At 44.8% G+C, this 17,617-nt stretch overlaps 1 protein-coding gene across 1 annotated transcript in view; it reads left to right on the forward strand.

Annotated features, from left to right (window-relative positions):
• The window catches only part of LOC138567726 (uncharacterized), a 561,708-nt gene that overhangs the window by 111,002 nt on the left and 433,089 nt on the right, over positions 1-17,617 (forward strand). The window lies entirely within an intron of this gene.

Genomic DNA, 17,617 nt, shown 5'->3' on the forward strand with positions numbered 1-17,617 from the left:
TGTGGCACCTACTCACTGCACCCTGTCGCACTGCCTGACTCATGTGTCTGTCCACTGGGGAATCCTGTGCTAGGATATCAGAGTTGCATGTGCATGTGTTGAGGGGGGGCTGCACTCACATTCTGCCTCCTGGCTGCCGGCACCCGCCTCTGCACTTCCAATGCCGTTGATGGCCCCAAATCCAGTACAGAGCTGCACTTCTCCTCCATCAACCTCATTGGCAAGCACCACCAGCTCCCCTCACTAAATTTGGGTAGACTTGCCCCTGGCCCCCTAACTGTGACATTCTGTCTGGTTTGCTCGTCTGGATGGCTACAGGAAACTCAGATATTTAATGAAATGTGGTTTCAAAATGGCCACCACAGTGCTTCCCGTCCAGCAGTGACACGTTTTCCACCGGCTCTAATAGCGCCGGCACAGTGCAATAGTGCTATTTACGTCATATTATTTAGCGGTAGCACGTGTTTCGGCGCTATTTCTGCCAAGTGCAAATATTGTTGCTGCCGGGGACCGATGCACTTTTTGCACCACGAATCACAGCAGTAATGCTATTTCCGCTCTGCGGAAATAGCACCTGTGTACTGCAAGACTCCTGATGAGGCCCATTAACTGATGGGGATTGCCACACAGTCATAGTGCTAAAGAGCCGTGAAACCTGTTTTTCATATTATCTGTAAAAATGTTGCTTCCTCAAAAGCTGTATCCGTTTTTATTTTTTGCAGACTGTGTTACATCATCACCTTTAAGCTAGTATGCAGCGTTCTGTAAAGTAGATGCTTTTTCGCAAATTATTCCAGCTAGTGTAATGAAAACATTCAGGACTCAATTTGATTGTCCCCCTTTGGAACAGTTTCTGGTTTGAGCTACATATTTAGTAAAGAATTAATTTTAAGAGGTCAGGCAAAGTTTCTCCCTAAAACCTGATTCAATGGCTAAAAGATCATGATGTCTAATTTCTCACCCTATTGACTTCCAGGATCTTTTGTATATTTTGTATTCTTGTTCTGCCTTATTTATGCCATACCTGCACTATTGTTAACTCACTGCATATACCTTTTTGTGATTCTGTAATAATACCTGAATTTCCGAAATAATATTCCTAAACCTACTGTATATAGACCTGCGATTCTCCGACAATACATATCCACAGCAATGTAACCGCCGCTGTACCCCCATGTCTAATCTGTAACCTGTAACCTAAGTTGAACAACCCTCTTTTGCCTTTGCGCCCAAATACCCCGGGGTCTGGTGCGCAATATAAATAAATAAAACAAACAAACAAACAAAACAAATTCACTTTTTGGTCCCTCTGAACCCTTTCCTACAAGTGAGGAAGGACCTTCCTTACATATGCAGGTATCTGTATTTGCCTACTTAGGACTTTGAAAGGCTCCTAAGAAGTGCCGTTATCCAGTGTTGGCATGCCACCCATGTTAATTGAAAATGCTGGAACTACTTTGACAAGGATTCTAGTGAGAGTCCATGAGATTTTATATGCTGAACTTTCTGAGACCCGTAAGTTAAGCCAACAATGCTTTTATGTCTTCTGCCCAGTCCACATCGACCTGGTACACTGCATCTCTTGAATTTTGTATGGACCTACCCCAGGACATGGGATATTTGGCATTATTACTGGTTGTGGACCTATTAACCAAGTTTAGGCATTTTACTCTGACAGGAACTGCCATGGCAATGAGGCTGGCGTGGAACATGCTACAGAACATGATATATTTTCACGGCCTTTCAACATATGTTATTTCTGATAGGTGGTCCCAGTTTGTATCACAATTCTAGCTGGAACTAGTTGGTCATTGAGGTGCAGTTATCATAAGGCTATCATACGCAAACCAATCGGAAGAAGGAGCAGGTCAGCCAGGAGTTAGAGAAATATCGTAGGTTTCTTCAGGGCCAGGAATAATTATGCGAACCTCCTTTGGTTATCCAAGTTCTTTTGTAATAACTATATTAAGAACTCTACATCCGGATTCCAAGATGGCCGCTGGTGCGATGGGATGCGGTTAAATCGCCCTCCGCCCGGGCCTCCAAAATAAACACTAAAACGCAGCAATAAGGATGCAGAGAGCGGTCGGAGCTCCCCCTACACTCCTCGGGTCCCAGGTGTGACAATCGGAACCAAAAAACACGGAACACAGCGTGTAGACACGGAGAGCAGAGACCGCCCATCCCCCATCGGAAGGTGGCCGGCCGAGCAACAGAGCGGATCAGGATTGCGGCGCCCCCGAAGGGGTAAAAGAACCCAAGAATCGAGTCGGAAGGACCCGGGCGGACTCCCCCTCCTTCCCCTCCTCGGTGCACAAACCACGGTAAATTACGCCAGGAGTAGCGGCAGCACCAGGGGAGAGGGGGACCCGCCCCTCCTCCACAGAACACAGCCGGTGCTGTGGAACAGGAGGGAGGTGCAACGGCGGATGGAGGCTCAGGCCGAGGCCCGGAGGTGAGCCGCAATCAATAGGGGACCCCCCTCTGACGAGGAGACAGAGGCGGCTTCGCAATAAACGTAGGAAGAGTGCCGATGGTCGGTGACTGGCAGCCTCTTCCGGGGGGCCCCACCAACGTGCCAGACATCCCGAGTCCAGTGCAACTCGCAGCGGAGAGGCGGGCACCTGGAACGGGACACCCCCAAAGGTGAGCGGAGCAGAGTGGGGAAACGGAAAACCGCTCACCAGCATATCCCTGCAGCCCCCCCCCTACACAGTACGGCGGCCACGCGGTTTATGCCACGGGACAGAACTAATAATAAAGGGGGAAATGGAAGAGGGAGGCGGCAGGGCTCCACTACGTAGCCCATAGGAGAACACAGAAAGGCCCACGTGTAGCCCAGGAACTCATATAGAACATGTCAAGGGCCAAAGGGAAAAGTAACGCTACCCAGCAGACCCCACAGACTCTAAAGCAAGACGCAAACATTCTACAGATGTGGTCAACTGACTCCATGTCGCAAGCCAAAGGGAAACCCCAGGAGGACCAGCAGGGAGAGGGAATGACACCGACACACCACCAACAACCACCCTCTAGAGATGACATGCAAGCATGGTTTCTGGAACTACAGGAGAGATTCATGTCAACAGTACAGGAACAGTTTACGACGATGAAAAATGACATGAAACAGGTGGTGCAAGATCTGAAAATTGATGTGGCCAAAATGGAGGAGAGAACAGATATATTGGAGAGAGTAGTACAGGGCATCGAAAAAGAAATGCAACAAGTCAGTGAAACACATGAGCAATTGGTGAGACTCACCCATAACCTGGAAATACAATGTGAAGATCTGGAGAATCGCTCCACACGGTCCAACATATGCATCAAAAACATGGCGGAAACAGTCCTGGACAAAGAACTTATGACCGCAGTGAAGGAAATGTTCAGGGACGTTCTAGATGCATCTGAGACTGACACGATCGGGGTGGACCGGGTCCACAGGGTCGGACCAAAAAGATCAGGAGCACCGGGGGAAAGACCACGGGATGTCCTGGTTGCTCTCTCCTCATACCCACAAAAAGAGCAGATCCTGAGAAGGGCTAGAGAAATGGAGCATATTAGAATGAATGGACAAGAAATACAACTATATCAAGACATGGCCCCGGTCACATTGCAAAAAAGAAGAGCGATGGCCCCACTGGTCAAGGCATTGGTGGCAAAACGAATCCGATACAAATGGACCTTCCCGTTTGGGCTGACCTTCACGTGGGAGGGGAAACAGAGAAGAGAGACCACATGGGAAGAAGGCCTCAATATAATGGGACTCCAGGAGGACGAAGAGGAAACAGACCAATCAAAACCAGGGGGAGAACATACGAGGAAACCTAGTGGCTGGGAAACGATTAAGCAAAAAAGGTCAACCACAGGGAGGGAAAGCCGCAGGAAGTTGCCATGAAAAAATAAAAGAGAAGAGGATCGTCACACACAAAGGAGAGCGACAGCAAGACAAAGCCCCTCCAGGGGGAGGTCGAAGGAGAATGAATTGCTACTAAAACAGCAGAGCAGGCGGCCCGGGCGGGCCACACCGGCTTGGAATCCGGTAAGGACAGACGGTAATGTGGGGTTTAGGATCCCCTACGAAATGATCCCCCGAGAGTAAGGAGGGCAGGGAGCTTTGGGTGCAACGCCATAGCATCAGTAGGAACCCTCGCCCTACTCGAGGGCAAGTTGTTTGGTTCATGGTTGTTGGTTGGAGGGGAAGTTTAAGCGAAGGGGAAAGGGAGAGGAGGCAGGCAAATAGTTGCAGAGGTAAAGAAAGGGGATTCAATGTCTAGAAGCAAGCACTTTACAAGACGGGGAGAATATGCATTGTAACTTATAACATCAGGGGTTTGAACCACCCCACAAAGAGGAAAGAATTGCAGAAACAGCTCAAACGGGAAAGAGCGGATCTCCTACTGCTCCAAGAAACCCATATTAGATTAAGGGACAGACAGAAAACACGCATAAGGGGATACAAAATATGGGCTCAAGCAAACGCAACAGAAAAAGGATCGGGGGTACTGATTGCGATAAGAGAAGGATGGGACGCCAAACTGGAAGAAGTAGTCACAGATAAAGAAGGAAGGTATGCGTTTGCAAATGTGGTGATAGAAGGTCAACGCATCACACTAGCGTCTGTATATGCGCTTAATCTGGGACAAGATGGCTTCCTCAGAGATGCCCTGGTAAAACTGGAAGCCTTCGCAAAGGGGGAGGTGCTCCTGGGGGGGGATCTTAATATGGCATGGAATCCACAATTGGATAAAAGCACAGGGAGTGTACAGGGCCAAGGGGCACCTTCAAAACGCCTCAAACAGCAGATGGACCAATTGACCCTAAATGATGTGTGGAGGGAACGGAAGGGGGAACAAAGAGGGTATACGTACTTCTCACACGTCCATAACTCCATGTCAAGAATAGACTACTTCTGGGCATCAGTAGGGCTTATGGGCAAGATACAAGGGCTGGAATTGGGAGCTATTGCCTTATCCGACCATGCACCCCTGTGGCTCGAGCTGAATCTCCCGGGGAAAACCAATGGGCTCTGGAGGTGGAGGCTACCAGGGGACATAATCCAGGACCCGGTTAATGGGGAATCCATAAGGGAAATGATAAAAGAATACTTCACACAAAATGACACTGGGGAAGTCTCCATGAGCACAGTCTGTGAGGCGTTTAAAGCTGTAATCCGTGGGAAGATAAGGGCACTGAAGATTACGAAGGAAAAACAGAGGTATATGTGGGAAAAGGAACTGGAAAGTTCAATAACAGACCTACAGGAGAAAATTATGACCCACCCCACTAGAGCATTAAAGAAAACGCTAAAACACACACAGGGCCAACTAGAGATGCTTCACACAAAAGGAGCAGAAAGAAGCTTGCTGTATCTAAGACAAAGATACTACATAAAAGCAAACAAAGCAGATAGGCTACTAGCAAGACAACTCTGTGCGAAACAGAAAGAAACAACGATTACGAATATTAGAGATACGACAGGGGAACAGCTGATGCGCACACAAGACATAGGGGAGGCATTTAGTAAATATTACCAGAAACTTTACTCCACAGACCACCCGGATGTAGAGGCACAGGACAAATATCTTAAAACCCTCCACATCCCACGAATCTCAGAAGAAGACAGACAGGCCCTGGAGAACCCAATAAGGGAAGAGGAAGTTAGAAAAGCAATAAAAGATCTCCCGTCAAATAAAGCACCCGGCCCCGATGGCTTCACGGCCCCATTCTATAAAAAATATGAGGACATACTGATCCCGGGTCTAACCAAGCTCCTAAGTTCATTTAAAGATAGTGGCAACGTCACACCCACAATGAACGAAGCGAAGGTCCTAGTTTTTCACAAACCAGGGAAAAACCGGCACTCCCAGCATCATATAGACAAATCTCCCTAATAAATATAGACGCAAAAATATACACAAAGATCCTAGCAGCAAGACTTTCCCCGCTTCTACCAAAGCTAATCAATCTAGATCAATCGGGCTTCATCCCGGGAAGGCAAACCCATGACAACCTAAGAAGGCTCATCCACTTAGTGGAGAAAATAGGCATAACGCACACCCCGGCGATTCTGCTCGCAGTAGATGCTGAGAAGGCTTTCGACCGGGTCCATGCTATTTAAAACCTTGGAAAACATGGGGTTTGAGGAACAGTTTATAGCAAGAATAAGAGCGAACTATAATTCTCTGAACAGTAGAGTGGCCATCAATGGGGAGGGAACAGAAAAGGTAATAATAACAAGAGGAACAAAGCAAGGTTGCCCGCTCTCCCCACTAATGTACGCAATCTTTTTAGAACCCCTGCTAATAAAAATAAGAGAATCCACGCACATTAAAGGGATAGACATGGCAGGTATGCAACACAAGGTGATAGCATACGCAGATGACATGTTAATTGCACTAGAAGACCCGGACCGAACGCTGGCGGCAGTCGTTGGTGTGCTGGAAGACTTCGGGGCCATCTCCAGCCTAAAAATTAACAGGAATAAATTCAAAATTGTAATACTGGCGGGAGACCGGGGGAAAATAGAAAGGGAAACAAAGGTAATGGACATTAAGATTGCAGAGGAAGGCATCAAATACCTGGGAATAACACTAACATATAAGGTGGGGCAGCTCTATGGAAATAACTATCCGCAGCTTCTGGCAAGCATACGCAGCGACCTGGAAAGATGGAACCCTCTGATTATTTCCTGGTGGGGCAGAATTCAATCGGTCAAGATGGCCATCCTCCCAAAGCTACTGTACTACTTACAAGCTCTTCTGATGGGGGTCCCCAGAACATTCTTCAAATCATTATCGAAAGTGATCTCATCCTTTCTATGGAAAGGGAAAACCCAGAGACTAGCCAGGGTGATCCTAACCGCACCAACTATGGAGGGTGGACTGCTGCTTCCCCACTTTCAGAGATACTTCCATGCTGCGCAGTTAAAGGTTCTCCGGGAATGGTTGGGCGAAAACCCGCAACCGATCTGGGCCGAGCAAGACAGGGCAGTAGCAAGAACCCCGCTGGTAGAGCTACTCTGGAAGCATAAACAACACAGACACCTCAATATAGGGATTAGTGAAATAATGAGGACAACAATGGAGGCGTGGGACAGCCAAACACGGAAAGGTATAATGACCACCACCCCAGGCCCTTTCACTCCCCTATGGCGGATCCACAGTTCCCACCGGGTATGGAGCAGGGGGCATACGAAAGATGGGAGGAGGCAGGAATAACATAAATTGGGGAAATGTTCATTGATAATGAAATCAGACCACACAAATCTTGCTATCCACGCTCAGCACTCTCCAAACGGGATAAATACAGATATGAGCAACATAAACATTGGCTAAAATCCCCGGAAATAACTAAGGCAGCAAGGAGAACCCTCATTCCGTTTGAGAAATACGTTATAACCAACTATGGGGAAAAGAAATGGGTATCGACTTTATACTCCTTCATAAACTCACAGGAGGAAGAGGTTAAGTGGATATACATGATTAAATGGAGCAGAACATTGGGGGAGGAACCAACAAGAAAACAGTGGGTGGATTTATGGACATTGATCCTCAAGATGACTAGATCAGCACAGACAAGAGAAATGTGGATCAAAATAGTTACACAATGGCACTATACCCCTGAAAGACTACATACAATGTTCCCCAAAACGTCAAATAAATGCTGGAGGGAATGTGGAGAGGTGGGAACGTGGAAACACACCTGGTGGCACTGTAAAGAGGTTGTGCCGTTCTGGGAAAAAGTGAAGGGAGAGATGCGAAAAATGTTTCTGGATGTGGGACAAATGGGAGAGGGAGTTTGGATGTGTGGAATAAGGGACGAAAGTGCAAGGAAATACAAAAAGGTTCAATGGAGAAGCTTCATGGGACTACTCATAGCGGCATGGTCAACAATAGCCCAAAGTTGGAAAAAGAAAGACACCCCACTGACTTTCACGTGGCTACAAAAAGTATGGGCACAATTGGCGATGGAAAAAGTCACCCACACAGTCCAAGGAACGAGGGACAGGTTTGCAAAGGAATGGGGAGGTGTCCTAGAGTATCTCCAGTCAGACATTATGGAACAATGATGCCCACACAACATTAAAGTAACGGACATCTTCAGTGCATAATGTAAACCCCCGATAGATGACCACGTGTGCCCCTAAGGGAGGGTGGAGGGAGTTTGGGGGGAGGGTAATATATTGTTTGTTGTAAGTTGATATGTGAAAATCAATAAAGACAAGTTTAAAAAAATAACTCTACCTCCATGTCTTTAATATTTTGTGATTTAAATCATAATCCACGTTTTTGGTTGGAGACCAGGTTTGAGGAGTTTTCTCACACCGAAGAGGCAGGGAGGGTCAATATGAAGCATGAAAATTTAAAAAGGGACATTTTAGCCTTGCAATTCAATAGAGCAGGTTGAACACAGTTTTCAGATCAGTCCCATAAGGAAGGGAATGTTTTTCTGCAGAGAAAATCCACTAAACACTTGAAGTTAATGGGAAGGAACAATTTCAGTACTTGGTAGATTGGTCCTTTTGAGGTTGAGAGGGTGGTGACCCCAATGGCTAGGAGTCTGACAGTTCTTAAAGATATAAGGATCCACCCAACTTATCATGTTGGATTGTTGAAACTGTGTCTAGGTTGGAGGAGGTACCGCCTCCTCCAATCACTGAAAGGAAGTCAAAGGAACACAAGGTTATGATAATTCTAGACTCTCGGGGTGGTCAAAGGGACTTTTGGAGTACCTGATTGAGTGGGAAGGGTATGGCCCTGAAGAATGATCTTGTGAATCATCCAGGGATGTCCATAAGGATGAGCAGCTGCATGCATCTGCAGGAAAGCCCGCCCCCTACCTCCTATTTGTTGGAAGCCTGAGATTGTGCCATGCATGACACCAGCTGTTGTGACCATACCACGGCGAATATTCGAAAGAAGATATTCACAGAGAAAACCCTATCAAATGTATCCCCAAAGAGACGACAGTCTGAGAGAGGAACTCGCTGAAGGAATATGAAAAAGAGTGAAAAAGAAGCCAGTGATGTCACAAGTGATGTCACAAGAGACTAGTATGATGCACTAAGGATATTGCCTGAAGAGAATGTATGGATCTTATAGAAACTGATGACGAAGTTAAGAATCGAGTAAACTTTCATATGAGAAAAGAAGATTGCATGTGTGTGAAGCACTGCTGAGAATGCAAGCCGTTCAATAACTGTACAGATGCTGTAACGCAAGTAGACTAAGTGATCATAGAAGCTGGCTATACGTAGTGAATACACTGCAGTCGGAGCCACCATTATATAGAAGATGGACATCGGTGTCATGAATTTTAGTAAGCCGGACCCTTGGAGAGAAAGGCCGAGAACGCAGCAAAAATAAGCTGAGATCAGAGATGGGCATGGCAAAGCTGTCTGGCCTGGTGTCAAAGCTTAAGCAGCCAAGATCGGTTATCTATTCTCGAAGGCAGTGAATGTGAGATGCTGAATCATCCCTTGTTAAGGTGTAAAGAAAGAACACCAAGCATGCCAAGTTTTATTCATTTAATACATTTAAATGTTGCAAAATGGACCAAATCGTGGTCTCCAGTCATGTGAGCCATGGAAGGAAATAGAGTTGAGCTTGGAGTCCTAGAAAAACGAAAGTGCATGCTCGCACTCCCATATATTCCCAGAGACAAGAATACTTTGCAAAGCCAAGTTCAAAGACAATCTTCATGGCAGAAGGCATGGGTGAAGAGGGATGTTGGGCTAATTGGGTGGGGAGATAAAGTAAAGTCCACCTCCTGGCACCTGGGTCTGAGCTTACGTGCTGCTAAGTGAAATGTTCCAGACATGGCACGAGCGTGCCAACCAAATATAGATGGCTGTATAACGAAGGGCCTTATAGTTTGAAGGCCAATGATAAACTGTGTACTTAATAGTGTTGAAGATGACATAGTTTAGAGGTAGGCATAAGTTGCCCACCTGACAGTAGACAGCCAATTACAATCCCAGCCCTTATAGAAAGTATACTTAGATGTTCCCCTTGAACATATCACAATCCCTTGTAGGTTTTTCTTATTTGCCCCGTAGTATGACGTCACGCCTGACGTATTTTTTGTATAAAAGGATGTTTTTAAGGGAAATTCTCTGAGAGCTCGGGTAAACGTCCGTTGATGTCCATTGTAACTCCCCGTTTTAGAGAATTGTTAATAAAACGGCAACCTTTGCCATCTTCCTGAGTTGGTTCGATTATTTGGAGTTGTTCTGCATCCCGATCCATTGCATACATGATATCCAAATGGCCATATGCTCACGTGGTAGCATTGCGGATGGTTGGAAAATATTCAAACTAGTTTGTCCCCAGTGTTTCGGACAATCGAGTTTCCTCCGCCATTAACAAAAGGATCGTAGGGTTTCCTATTGAGAGCGGCCGATAAAAAAAAACTTGCAAGAAGAAATGAGATGGTGGGCAGGTCCCACTTTAACAAAATCCCTGCCCAGTATCCACGGGCGCTCTGTGGACAGAAGGCGAAGTGGTCGGTTTGGAGGAGGAGTTGATACCAATGGCCTCAAGTCAATTAATGAACAAATGATGAGTAGACAGATAAGATAGATAGATAAGGGGAATGGCAAATTAAGTGGATGGGACTGTGACAGTTTTTAAGTAAAAGGAATATTGTGTGAAGAAAAGGTAGCGCCTAGAGTCTTGGCTTAAGGGAGTTTCAGAAGGAGACGTTTCAAATCCCAACGGGGTAGAGCAGAAGCATATAACGCTTAAACAGGTTTACGTAAGGTGACGTCTCAAACGCAAAGTAAAGGCAAGAGAGAAAAAGGTAATCACTGTGTTTATTAATGTGTAATGTTGACTAGTTTCTATGTTGTTTGTTGAGTAAAAATATCGAAGAGCAATGGAAGATGTGAAGTAATTAAAATAAGTTTGAGGAGTAATAGTGATTAAGCCTAGTGAAGTGATTGGTTCCAATCAAAAGGTGGAGGTAGCTAATTAAGAAATAAGAGGCTTGAGTGGTAATTGCTGGTGCGCGTTCATATTTGTTGTTTTAAAGGCATTGAAAAAGTGGTGATTTAAGCAAAAGTATAAAGGTCATTTCATAAGTCTGGTAAGTATTGACAGTCAATTGAGATGTGTCATTATGGGAGAAACACCCTCTGATGAACTCATGTAAGACATTACCAACGCACATGCCCAAGCTGAAACAGTCTAGTGCAGAATGGGTGAAAGGCAAAGTGAATAAAATGTTCATGACGTGGCCACAGGGGGATAATTGTCAAAAGCGGTATTGCAACACATGACCACATACTTGCACGCTACGTAAACGGGGACTAAGTTAGAGAAAAGATTAGCAATTTTAGAGCTCTGGAAAATGTATCAGGAAGAAAGGGAAGACCCGCCAACTGAGTAGTGGATGCTTAGGCAGTGAAAGGAGGAAGGTGTTGATCCTTCAGTTCCCCTTACCTCGCCAAATGTAAAAGGCACTAGTACCGATGAAATAGGGTTATACCCGTTAAAGGAGTTGAAAGCGGCAACGGGGTATTGTAATCATAGACATGGAAATTAAGAGGTGGAAAGGAGAGAAGGATAAAGCTGATGAGATAGCGCTCGTGCAGAACGAATGGATGGTAGGACAGATATTACTTAAAATAGATGGGAAAAGTATAGAAGAAGTTAGGCAGAGAGAAGATAAAAACGAACAAGAAAGAAAAGACAAGGAACGAGAGAAGAGATTGAAAGAAGACGAGCAGAAAAGGTAGAGCAGGGAGCAATGTGAATAGCTATATCAGGAGGAGCAAGAGAAAAAAGACAAACAGGCAGAAGAACAAAGAAAGTATGACAATAGACAGAGCGATAGAAGATAGGGATAGAAGAGAAAGGAAGAGAGAAGAGGACGAAGCGCAAAGATTAAGGGACAAAAGATTACAGAGATAAAGGGAAGAAGAGGAAAGAAGGTGAGGAGTAAGTAGAGAAGAACCGAGGCAAGAGGAAGAAAGAATTAGAAGAGATGTGAGAAAGCAAAGAGAACTAGATGCAGAAATAGAACAAAGAAGGAGACAGTGGGGTCTTGATACCAGTCTCATTCATAAGGAGCCAGTAGGGCTAAGCCCAGAAATGCGATGGGACAGAACAGAAGAGATTACTCCAAAGAAGGAAGCAATGCCAACCGCATCTAGAGTAGTATTGGAAGAAGAAAACTTTGATGCAGTGAGCATCAGAGAAAAGGTTAATAAGGTCTATCAAGAATCAAAGGAAGGTAGCAAGTATGGAAGTCGAGGGAAGAGGGATCATTCCATAGCATTTCAATTACGCAGTGAAGAAAGAATTCTGTTCAGTCATGACCGTAGAGCATTGTCCTTAAGCAGACTGAACCTAGACAGGTGAAGGGGATGATAGTCACACTAGTTGGGGACAAGAACAAGAGATGTCAGATGAGGAAAGAGAGTCTACTCTCGAGACAGGAGGAGGGAGCACGTGCGTCCCTGAAGGAAGCCTGAAAATGGATGAAGAAGTAAGATGGTTGGATCTGGAACAACCGAAGGATAGGATGCTAGACCCCATAGCAAATCCAGAGCATCGCCGAGGACGATTGTATAGAGAGAAGGGAGAATCACTGCCATATGTGAGCAGGTTAAGGTCGTTACCGACAAGGAGACAGACAGGGATGATCATCCCTACCATGGATAGACCGATGATAGGAGCCAACTGCGGATTGGGTTTACGCAGTTTCCCTTATTGGAAAAAGGGGGCGTGAGACCGCAGTATATCCCATGGCTGCAGATGGACAACGATAATTTAAGTTGTAAGCTCCTGAGTATGACTTCGGGCTCTGGGAAATGGATATATGTATTAGAAAAACTGACAGGAGGAAACATGCTGGCAAAGGGGACTTAAATGGTCTTGTGGCAGCTATTCTTGGCGAAAGGGCTGATGAAATATGGAGGAGAGCAGGGTATTCAAGTGTGACAGTACAGAGCGCAGCGCATGACGAAGTGCTGTTCAATATTTGTAGAGCAGGTGTTTGGAGGGCTCTCAAGGTACAGTACCCCGATACATTAGATATGTGTGCAATTATGACAAGTAAGATGAAGGAAGATGAATACCCTATTGCTTACATTCGGCACATTAAGGAGAAATGGCAACTTGAAACTCGTGAGCCGTATGAAAAGACGGTGGCATTATTTTACCACATTATATGTCTTGGGTTGCCTAAGCCAGTACAGAGACAGATGAAGAAACAAGTGGGTATGGAAGCGTAGCTTGGTTGTTACAAGAGAAAAATAAGAAGAAAGATGAGACTAGGAAAACCGAGAAAGCCAAGTTAGTTCAGAAATAATTGTCAAAATTCGCTATAGAAGGGGCGGTATTGACAAGTGGAGAAGGATTGGGAATGCAAGAAGCAATGGGTGCATCGAAGGTGAGTAATCAGTGCCCGATGGAGCAAGGTGGATACGGGTTTGTGCCACAAGGTATGGGCTATAGAGGAATAGGAGGTGGATTCCAAAATAATCAAGGTGGGTTTCAGAATCCACAGAATGGGACTCAGAGTACCCAGGGAGGATATAACCCAGGGGACTTGTCAGGCGGGCACCCCAGTATGTTGGACTTGTGGGATGACAGGGCACATTGAACGGGTATGTGGAAGCCAAGGGAATGTACAAAATGGCCAATTTCCAAGAGGGGAGACATCTTATCCTCCACTGTATAGTTCACAGGCTAGAGAAGGGTTTGCCCAAGATCACACAGTTTATCAGACTTTAGTGCGGCACGTACAGCAGGTATAGCAACAAGAGTGAGTACAAATGAATCTACAACAAGGGCAGTCACAACAAGCCCCCATGCAGACACATCAGTATGCAAACACAGGACAAGTGCTGACAAAAGGAGGAGTCACTGTGGTAGGAGGAAATCCTTTCACAGGGATGGGGATGATTCTGTATCCACAATAGGACAGCTCACAGGGTGACTTGATATGTTCAGTACTAGCTGTGACACCAAACCCCCAAGAGGAACCAAGGGTTGATGTGACGATAGGAGGCAAATCCTTTTCTTTTCTAGTAGACACTGGAGTTACTCGTTCAATATCCGAGAGGGAAAATAACCGATGGCGGGAATTGCCATGAATGCTCAAGGGTTCTCTGGAGCTATGAGTCGAGTTACTTTTACAAATGAATTACCAGTCTCTATAGGAGAGTGTGATCTTGTCTGTTCCTTTGTTACATTCACAACAGACACCGGTTAATATTTTAGGAAGAGATTTGATGACAAAACTTAACATGACGATTTCATTCACTGATCAAGGGATAGTGTGTTCCACTCCAGGAATACACTATTGAAATGTGGGCGTATTTATACTGGCGTTCACAGGGCAAGTGGCTCTGCAAGGCGACCCAGAAAATCAAGAGATATTTGGAGTGGGCATTCTACTGGCATGGCTACCTGGCTTAATGGGAAAAATTGTGAGGATATCTGATGTGTTTTTGTTTAGACCACGAATACCGATGGATGAAGAAGGGGGACAGACTATCCCTATAGAATTGGAAGTAGCCTTAGTACAAAGGGAAATGGCAATGCTCGAAGGAGTAGATGATGAGGGTAGACCATGGAGAATCGTAATAGCTCTCAAGAAGGGTTCAGATTGAGTGACATAACTGATGAGGACATGTTCAGGGAAGACTGAACAGATGATCAAGTGGTGTTTTTTATGAGCATCACATACTGGATAAGGATAGAAAAGAGGGAAGTCCCGCAGCGCATGGCGATAATGCAGCAGCGTCCAGTACATTTTCAGGAAGATTTGGAGAAGATGCCAAATGTCCTTTGAACCATAGGCCCTTATGACATAGGTTTATGAAAGGGAATAGGGGAAGTTAAAATAAAGCTGAAGCGAAGAGCAATTTTAACTCGAGCATAGCAGTACCCCATGTCACAACAAGCTGATGTGGGTATATTCCAGACTATCTCAGCACTAATGAAACAAGGGATTCTGGTGCCATTGGAATCATCGTGCAATACTGCGATGTATCCGATCAAAAAATTGAAGGGAGGGTTGTGGAAATGTATACAAGATATGAGACCGATTAACCAGATTTTAGTTGCAGAGTTTCCTTTAATTCCTAATCCGGGAAAGATGCTATGCAGTAACCAGGTGGAAGCTTGATATTTCACGGTGATAGTTTTGAAGAATGCATTTTTCTCGATCCCGTTGCACAAAGACTCGACTGAAACATACTAGCTGCCCCAGGAGAACTATGAGTCCCCATCAATATTTAGAGTGTGGAGATACAATATGTCATTTTAATTTTAAGCACCACAGAAGATGAGTGCAGACAAGATTCTATTCAGTTGATGACTATTCTAGCAGACAAGGAATATAAGGAAGACAAGGAGAAGTTACAATATTGCCAAGAAGAGGTGTTATACATAGGACAATTGATATCATATGAAGGGAAGAAGGTAACACATGAGAGAGCTGACGCGAATATGAAAACACCAAAGCTAAATACAGTGAATCAGATGCAAAGGTTCTTGGGATTATGCAACTATGTCAGAGCATGGGTGTTTGATTATAGTACGTATAGAAGACCACTTCCCAGCTGACCATCTGCACTGCCTCCTGGCAACCCAGCACTCAGGGCTATATTTGTAATCCTACAGTCCCGCCTACCTGCACTATCTATCACTTGCTGTTATGCACTTAACCTTGCACTGCCAGAGCGGGCAGCGTCTCCTCAAGTGGAGCTCAGCAGCTTGAGGAGACGCTGCCCGCTGTCTTTTTTCCTGCAGACTACCAGTTCTGCCTGATACACGATCCAAGGTAATTGTACTTCTACGGTCCCCAGTTTAGACTAAAACGAGGATCCTGTAATTCTGGACTCTCATTGTTACTTTATATTTATCTTTTAGCCGTGCACCCAATGGCGGATTGTTGTTTTTTGAGAGAGCACTCCTTGACCTTCTTACCTGGATTTTGCCGGTGAGAGGTAAGACTCATTTACATTCAACAAAGCATGTACTTTTATAATTATTATGTACATGACACTGGAGGGTTTTTCAACTCCCCACCAATAGTACTTGTTCTGTTTTGTATAACAGGATTACCTAGAGACCAGCCAACGCGGCTAGCGGATCTCTTATACAGTGCCTGTGACTTTACCCCATAGGTAAGCTGTGTGTTTTCTAATCACATTGATTACACAATACCTCTGATTTATTCTTTTTAAATTATTTTGCTCATACACCCGTCTGATTGTGGTCTCCCTCCCCTGCAGCACAGACATCATTTCACACAGAACCCGTCCTAATGATGGCCATATGAATGATGAGGTTCATCTAGCTCAGCTCCAAATGGCCGAAACACCTGGTGTAGACACACTATTTCCCTGAAACTACAGCACATATATTGCTGTCCACACATGCACATTTCTCTTTTGTGTCCTTGCAAATGTTTTACGTTGTTTTAAGAACCTTGTTTTGTAACTTCACACCATTGAATTGTGCATTTTTGGCAAACCCCCACACAGATTGGGTTTGTTATACACACACTGTCTTTATTTTTGCCTGAAAAACGCCTTGATACAGTGTGTTGAAAACATATTCTTGTTTGTTCTGTTGTGGTTCAAGAAACCATTTTGATGTCTGTTTCTCCCTGGAATTGTGTTTTATGTATACCACTCACACAGTTCCAATATATAAAATAATTGTGTCTGAGAGATTTTTTTTCTCTACGATATAAACTCTATGAGTATTGTCTCATTGAAGAAACGGCTTAGTTTACACAAAAAATTGTGGGATTTCACGTGTATGAGCAAAAGTGTTCTTGAACCTATTCACTTGTGTGCTTTGTTCTTCGGTTAACCCTCATGGGTAGAATAGGTTCCATACCAGGAGCCCAATTGTTTGAATCTGGGGTTAAAAGATAAGACAAAGGACATGGACCTTCTACATAAATGTCTGCAATGTGGGCCTCCTGGGTGTGGAAATACCTTTTCCTATGGCTGGAGAAATGAGCAGACTTCTCCGTTCAGTTTTCCCCTCACCTATCTTCTTCAGTTCCGATGGCAATCTGGGGCCAGGTTACAGAAACTTTGCACTGGTGCAAGTGCACGGTATTAACACTAGGGCAATGTTTGCCCTGGTTTAAAAATACAGTGAACATTTATCTTATTTGCAGCAGAACAATTTTTGCCCTAGCGCTTATACCATGCAAAGGTTAAGTATGAGAAGCCTTGCCCTAGTGCTAATACTCTGAAACTTTACACTTGCACCGGTGTAATACATTTTGTAATTTTCAAAAGTGTATTTTGGGAATGGCTCCAGGAGCAAATTGCTATTCATTTTCCAACTTGTTGACGCAAGTTTAAACATTTTTTGTTATTGCCTCCAATTCATAATTGTATGCTATATGGTTCGCATTTAAACTTTCGGATGATAAGTATGCAGGCACATGGTATTTGTTAAGCATGAGTCCCATGGTGATTCTACCTTGCCAGAAACATTGCTATAATGGGGTTTAGTGTTACTCCCTTCTTTCTGCTCACCAACATTCAACACCACCTTAAGTGAAATATTGTAGTTCATGAAAAGAGGATTTACATCCAGTGAAATATGTTTCTTCGTGTCATTGGAATCTGAATTTC

The sequence above is a fragment of the Ambystoma mexicanum genome, chromosome 2p (genome assembly GCF_040938575.1).
Source record: "Ambystoma mexicanum isolate Mex_15411 chromosome 2p, UKY_AmexF1_1, whole genome shotgun sequence".
Lineage (NCBI taxonomy): Eukaryota > Metazoa > Chordata > Amphibia > Caudata > Ambystomatidae > Ambystoma > Ambystoma mexicanum.